Below are 8,195 nucleotides of genomic sequence, written 5' to 3'. Positions count from 1 at the left end.
AGCTCAGCCACTTTCAGTTTAAAACCCAGCGACTGCATATTGAAGATGACTTGTAAAGCGAGCTTAAATTTACTACAGTTTAATGATATTAATTATATCAATGCCAGCAATTTTCTAAGGAAGTTTGAACCGTACAATTTAAAAGACAGCTTTGACACCGGCTACACAAGACTAAGCATCAAAACATTTATTTTGGAAGCTATCTCTTTATTACACGCATTATAAAAGTTCCTCTGTAATAGCAAATCAATAGGTTTGAATCCATAAATAGTTATTAATAATTATAGAGGGTAAACTTAGACTTTCTCTAGTTTCGTGTCAGTAAAAGAAAAATGATATCTTACATGATAATTAGAATATATCACATACATTTTGTAGATTAAAAGATTTTTACTAATTCAAGTTGATCAATTTTATTTTCCGTATAGTTATTCTAAATGACAAAACTTTTAAAATCTTCGGAAAATAAACCTTTGCTCTGACATATAAGTTTTGTGGTAGAACTCTGCTAATTAGAGTTAGAAACTATCTCCCTAGAGTAGTACACACTCTTCACTCGCTGATTGAATCTGTCAGTCACTTGGCCACTGAGGCTTTCCTTGGCTTCGGATTTGGTCTAACAAGAGATGCAGAGGGAGAGATACAGTTCCAGTAATAAACTACTGATTATTGTAGCATCTAAAACCATGCATTCAGTAGGAGTGCATGATAAAAATCTTGAGTTTTAAATATTTGAATTCATTATTTAGTATTAATAATTCAGCTCTTACAACCACATGTTATAAATGCAGAATTACTAGTTCTGATTCTTTTATTTTGATTATCCCATGATCATCATCATGTATAGTGCTTTGGTGTGTAAACTCTTACTATTTACCAAAATATAAACCAAATTAACGAATAAATAATAATATATCACATAGCAAGGTATGTTGACAAAAATTGTATATGTATAATTTTACTTTTGCATACAACTTTGGTTCTACAAGAATGATTTTTATAATGCGTCATTTTCGAGTCAAGTCTTTTGTTTTATGATTGTCTTTCTGTCATCTGTCCACAGGAAGTATGGAGAACAAAATAAGTTGTAGTTTTAAAATTGTGCTTGCAACCTCAGCGAAGCCTGTTACGATACGTGGCGTAACCTACCCTGTAACTATTATAGAACATCATATTTTTGGTATATATGTTGAAGGACACAAACAGCTACCGTAATAATTATGTATAGTTGGTAGAGCTCAGGTGTAAATTTATTATACAATTTATTACATGTATGTAAATTATAATATGACAAAGCCAGATACAGAACAGGTCTGTATGCATGAGTAAATACTCTTTTAAACTTATAATGTCAGGGCATAAAATAAACAAGCCTTGTTTCTCTCTACAACATAATGAAGGAATACTGAAATAAAATGGACATGCGCGCTAAAAGATATTAAATTACGAAAAGAAAATGTTTTTACTATAGACAAATTGGTGCTGTAATAACGCGAGGGCTAATGACTTCCACTATCAAAGGCGGCATTTTCTCTGTCCTTTGTTTGGCATCTCACATTTCCTCGCTGTTATTGTTAGCTGTATTAGTACTGGCTCTACAGAAGAAGTTTTCTGTAATGTAGCCCTAATTGGTTCCGATTATTTTTTTAATCACGGTGTCTTTGATTACAGAATGGAAATTTCTTTAATATGCAAAAACACACACAACACACAAACACAAACACACACACAAAACTCACACACACGCACTGACACAAATACATACAAACATACCTAAAAAGATTCATTGCCTACATTTATATTATTGTAAACATTGTAAGAAAAACATTCCAAACCATCAAAATAGTATAGAATAAAATCTAAAATTAACTGGCTTAAATGGCTTAATATTTACTCACCTACTCTAATGGCAAGTATCGTTATGTTTTTAATTTATTTTCCATGACTTGCATAGGTTGATCTGGGCCATTAAAATTTTTATAAATCCCTATAATTGATAATTATAATTTCCGCAGGCAATTTTGTTAGAATCTGTTTGGCAGTTTGCATATTCAATTAAAATTTGAATTAAACAGGAGCCAATAATACATGTTTTAGCCTTGCATTAAAATTTTTAACCCATATAAAAGCAAAATATATGAATTACTCAAATGTAACCCTCCTAAAACTATGATTATATATATATATACATATGAAAAGGAATGAAATTGTGTAAATTATTTATTTTATACTGAGATTAACAGTGATTTAAACTGATATTAAACAATTTGTAAAAATCAAAAGCATGGTTAATGATTGAATAATCCATTTGTTATGTTCCATGTGCTTAGTTCTTAATTATACAAGTATGATTATTTGTACAAACAATAATTTTATTTTTAATAATATTATAAATAATAATATTTATATAAAAAATCAACTTCAACATATTCAATGCGTAAGTTTAATTAATTCGTTTTAATTAATATGATATCGTCGTATACAGACTCTGCATTAAATATATTGTTGCTAGCAGAATGTGTATTTTCAGGTGAACGGCGCGGCGCACTACTACATGCTGATGTTACACTGCTGGGAGTGATTTTAATGTTACGCGCTGTTACATTATGAAGGATTTGAACTGATCCTAATCCTTGAGGCATTATTCAAGGGTTCCAACCTTTTCCTTGATTATATATTGGCATAAGTCAATGTCTTTAGTATTTATGAAAATTGTATATCATAAAATGAATCATATATGAGTATAAATTTACACGCACTGATGTTGCACTGCACGGAGAAATTTCCAATGTTACGGACTGTTACATTATGGAGGTACGGCTGATTCCTGCTGGTGATGAACTTTTCCAATGTTCCAACTTGTGTGCTGATGATATATTGCCTTGACGCGATGCTGTGTTCCGTACTTTTGATTATTTAAGACGCATTTTTGATTTTTGGAGGCAGTGTTTCAATGTTCTGCACAGCTACTTGCTTATTGTGTGTTTTAGTGAGCACGGTGATATATTAATAACTTTTAGTTACAAGCAATACTTCTGCATTTAGTTTACGTAAATTTCCTAAATACATCTGATTTAGCATCAGAATATGTTGTTACCAACGTCAGAACTTTGCTGTACAAGTCTCTCTCTGTGTAAAAACGAACATAAAACAAATACAGATTTAATACGAAAACGTTTTAAATTGAATAAATATTTTACACACACACTCTTTGCTTAGAAATATTGAACAATTAAACACAACCTTATTTTTTTAAATTGTTCACTTTCAATTGTAATAATAACAACATAACAAGTACAACTGACTAATGTATCCAATAAGAATATGTTCATATCATTGATCAAATTTTCAGTATCAAGTTATATTGATGGGTGAGATTGTGTTTACTCGTATAGAAATATCGACTTTACAGCCAATAGGTAAAGTACGACCCAATTACAGTGTTTGCTTGAATAAAACTAATCCCTTGCGGCGAGACCAACAAACAGAGATAGATTTAGATTTGTTGCTGACCTGCTATATACGTTTCATAGGAGTTACCTGCCAACAATATTTAGCTCATATATCTGTAATAAATAACATAAATTTTCATTTCAAACAGCTACCAGGCAATATCGGATACATGTCTATAGTAATCTCAATTCAAGGTAAACGACCTTGCTAAAATATAGGATTGTTAAAAGATTGATACAGTGATAATGATAATCATAAAAAGAATGTTAAATTGGTCAAACCAAAAATATATTCTTATATAAACAAGTCTTAACGTACATTAACATAAAATTATTACTACAAAACTATGTAATTGAAATGCTCGAAATGAGTGCATCTACAAATGCCAAGGCAACATTGAAAAGTGGTACTCACACCTAACCATTTGGCACTACTGTTTGCATGAATAAAAACATCCGATTGTTACAGCAATACAACAAGATCTTTATAAGTTATTGTGATAAGGTTATGTTTTGTCCCGTTGCTTGATTCGCTAGCTTTACTCTGCTTTTTATGTTATATTGCTAAACCATGAACTAAAACATATAAATTGGTATAACAAAGTAAAAAATTACATCACATTTTTACATCAAGGGATTGCTTTTGAAATGAATACGGAAATAGGTTGCGTTTGCAACTACGTTCACTTAACTTATGTCCTTGCGATTTGTCCTTGTATGGGTTTGTCAAAGACCAATTTTAATATCGTTTTTGTCTCAAAACTTGCAATGATTACGTTAAAAAAGCAGTGCAACCCATAACACAGGAAATGTTGCAAATTTGTTATATCGCCTGAATATTTAAAGAGTGCTCATGTAGTATTTGTAGGGCATGTAAAGATTGTACTGTAAAGTACTTTAATCTCGTTAATATAACATAATGATTTAAACAGTTTTCATGATATTTTTCAATCTTAATTTACAAACAATTTAACCCTATTTTGCTTAATTCTTTTTTAATAACCCTATATTTTACGAGTAATCAAACTTTGATAACCTTATTAAAACTTCACAGAGCGTCCTATAAAAATCAAACTATATTTTACATACCAATTATTTGCTATAATTAGAGCAACGTTTTTTGATTACGTTCTGGAAGCGTTGTGCCAAATGCTGCATGTTAATGACGCTCTGATCCAAATTGATGAATGTAGGCTACTGACGTTTACATAATACAGTGTTATTGTAATTAGGAGATGCATGGAACTGCTAATCGCTGCTGGTGTGCTGCCAGGTAGCCCCAATCCGAACTGCTTAATGCAGATTGTGTACTGTCAGTAATTATACTGCACTGCTACATGATTATATGTGACAGGTAGCGCAGATTCGCAATGCTATGAGGTAATGTATTGTTTGGAAGGATTGCGTCATATTGTTACAACACATGATGTGTTGTCAGAAGGCGCTGTGTTGCAATGTTACATGCAGGTGATGCGTTGTCAGGTGCCCTGAGCCACACAGATATATTGCAGCAAGCAGATGATACATCATCACCAACTGCGTGCTGATTACTGACGGCTTCATCCATCAAAAAGTTGTTTCGTCGATGTTTCAGTTAATGTTCAGGTTGGATTCGGTTTAATCCAGAACTACGGAGCAGGTCGTTACTGATAGTGTATTGGTACTTAATGATATACAATTAAGCTACTTGTAATAGTTTTAATCTATTGGTGAAACACATATGTATATTGTTCCAGGCATCTCTCACACGTCCTTTTATAGGATACAAATTTGAAGTCTATAAACGTATTTATTTACTGTTCAGAACACAAATTCGAAAGCTGCTACGACGCAGCACCACAAATATTTATGACCCGAAGAAGATTAAAATTGCCATAAGTTCTCGTTATTTTACAAAAGTAGAATTTTATGACAAATGTATGTATACAGGTTAATGATCAGGCCAAATTTAAATGCAAAATACACATCAAAAATACCTTTGACACCATTTATATGGTAGGAAAGAAACTCTTTTCGGCAGAAGAAATCATTTTAATACCTACATATGTATACAACTTCTTGATCACGGAAATAATACAAACACTACTAGGGTGTCGGATTTGTTTCAGTCCGAAAATATATTCTTATAATTGTAACTGGACCCTTAGGTGACCTAAGAAGACTTTTCTGGTATATATATATATATATATATATATATATATATATATATATATACATTAAATTTGTAGAAGTGGCAATAGCCTAATTTAATTTAATTTCAATAAACATTGAGTCACAAAAACTACTTGTTCCGCCGGGACTCGAACCCGGATCTCTCACTTGCCGGGTGAATGTGCTACCATTACACCACAGACCCCTTACTTTTTACGATTCAATTATTTTGTATTTGGCTTTTTCTTTCACATATGTGTTTAAATAACCAAACTAACATATGATCGGAAGACCAAATACCTGTCAAATGACTTTTATTTATATTCATTAAATTTGTAGAATTTAAATTGGTCTTCCGATCATATGTTAGTTTGGTGTTTTAAAAACACATGTGAAAGTAAAAGCCAAATACAAAATAATTGAATCGTATAAAGTAAGGGCTCTGTGGTGTAATGGTAGCACATTCACCCGGGAAGTGAGAGATCCGGGTTCGAGTCCCGGCGGAGCAAGTACTTTTTGTGATTCAATGTTTATTGAAATTAAATTATATATATATTCTTGATCAGGGCAACGATGCAAACACTTCTACAGATCGGTAATAAATTGACAAAGTGATAATTACAAGGGCCAAAAATAGGCTAAATTAGGGTTTTTAGAGCAAATATGTTTTTTTATTATTTTTTATCGTGGCAACATGACAATTTCTATTATCACATGTGAAACATAATTCATCCGAACTGAAATGTTGTGAAATGATACTTTCGCGCTAATCCTTAAAAAAGAGCCAGTGAAAATCTTGATTAGCTTTGGAAACTATTAAAGTTAACACTTAAATGATACGTACCATTAACATGTCTAGTGGCATTCAAAAGTTATTATTACATAATAAGCACTTTCATTAAATTAACTACGACGTGCATAGTGTTCTCTAATCTGGCCTGAAACTATGTAAATTGTTACTGAAATATGTTGGTCTATTCATTCAAATATAAGTTTTGAGATAATAAAACATAAAGATACTTACTTTCTATGCCTTTAAAGCGATTAAATCATTAATATTGTTTTATAGATTTTACATTCTTATAATATAATCGATAATATTTATCGAAGAAACTGCTTTTTCTTCAATCATTAATAGGCTACAAGCTGAGTTCCTTGTGATCTTAAAATACCATCCAAGATTCTTTTCAAAGGTTCATTTTCAAATTTCCATGACTGACCATTGAGAAACAAGTGCATTTTGTCACGCGACCTAAACAGTATCCAAAAGTACTTATCACGGAGAATTTTATATGGAATATTCGTGATTTAATTTCCATTAAATGATAAAATTAATGTGATCAAGATTGTTACTTTCTATTAAATTTTAATTTTCTGCTATGTAAAACAAATTTGTATTAGACTTTTTCTTTTTCCATGAAGCTTTAAACAGCTAGAGAATAACATGGTAATTTTTTTCTTAGTATAATATCAAATAATTATTTTGTTAATAACCTTCTTGGAGTAGGTAAGTTCTTCGTTAGAGATAGTTTATATTTTACCAAGAAACTCAGATTTTCACAAAGATTAGTATAAGGAATTTATATTCTTATTTAAGTTAACTAAGATTTCATATATTCTTATTACGAACACAAAATATAAGTCTACTGTTTACCACTTCAGTAAATGATAAATTAATCTAGTTTGTGTCAAAGGTACATGGAAGATTAGTTGGAAAATCCTTGGTAAGGACATTTTTAAGTTATGTAAAGTTGCAATTCTACATTAATAGCATTTTAAAAGTAATAAAACACCAGGTACTCTATTTTGATTTATAAGTTGAATATTATTTTATTTTATTATTTTTGGGACTGCATTTTAATATTGCTTCGATATTAAGCGTTTATCTTGCAAAACAAAGTAAAAACACAATAGTTTTTTTAAATTAAAATAGTAGATTTATAGTAAAAGAGTTAGGTTCAGTAAGATTTGAAAGATATGAATTAATATAATATATGAAAACATATATGGAACATCCGATGTAACTATACGTTTTTTTCTTTAAGCCTTGTTATTGATGACAGGATAACCGGACAGCCGGATATTGGAATTTTCCTTTAAATATTTGTTAGAAATCAGAATTACAGTGATTTGAACACTGTCATACGTCCTTGCTTCCTAGTGTAAAGCTCTAAAAATTTAATGAAAGCATTACAAATAATTTGAAACAATAAAAATTGGATATAAAAGATCATCATACATATATACCTGTGGTTCAACATGAAAGTCGAAAAAAATCACTATAAGCAGTTATTACTCAATACTCAGTACTCAATAGTAATATTTAACTTTTGGTTATTATACGGCTGATTGAGCATTCTTCATATTAAATTGCTTAGAATATTAAAAAGGCAATTTTTCCTTTTTTACTAACATTCAGAAATATAATCATGATATAATCATATTTAACTCATTATTTATGATTAAGTAATTTTTCTTTTTTTAAGTCCGATTATCATGTAGGAATATACTGAACCAATTTAAAATTTCAGTAATAAATTATAATACATTTCAGCACATATTCACGTTTTAACTGTAAATATTAAAATAATT

The 8,195-nt window shown here is 30.4% G+C and overlaps 1 non-coding gene across 1 annotated transcript; it reads left to right on the top strand.

Annotated features, from left to right (window-relative positions):
* Window positions 1–6,041: 6,041 nt before the first annotated feature.
* Trnap-ggg lies at window positions 6,042–6,112 on the top strand. Its single transcript has one exon. It is a non-coding gene; the product is annotated as a tRNA-Pro (tRNA).
* Window positions 6,113–8,195: the final 2,083 nt, after the last annotated feature.

This window comes from Homalodisca vitripennis, chromosome 4 (assembly GCF_021130785.1).
Source record: "Homalodisca vitripennis isolate AUS2020 chromosome 4, UT_GWSS_2.1, whole genome shotgun sequence".
Taxonomy (NCBI): Eukaryota; Metazoa; Arthropoda; class Insecta; order Hemiptera; family Cicadellidae; genus Homalodisca; species Homalodisca vitripennis.
This window is presented reverse-complemented; position numbering and strand designations above follow the sequence as displayed.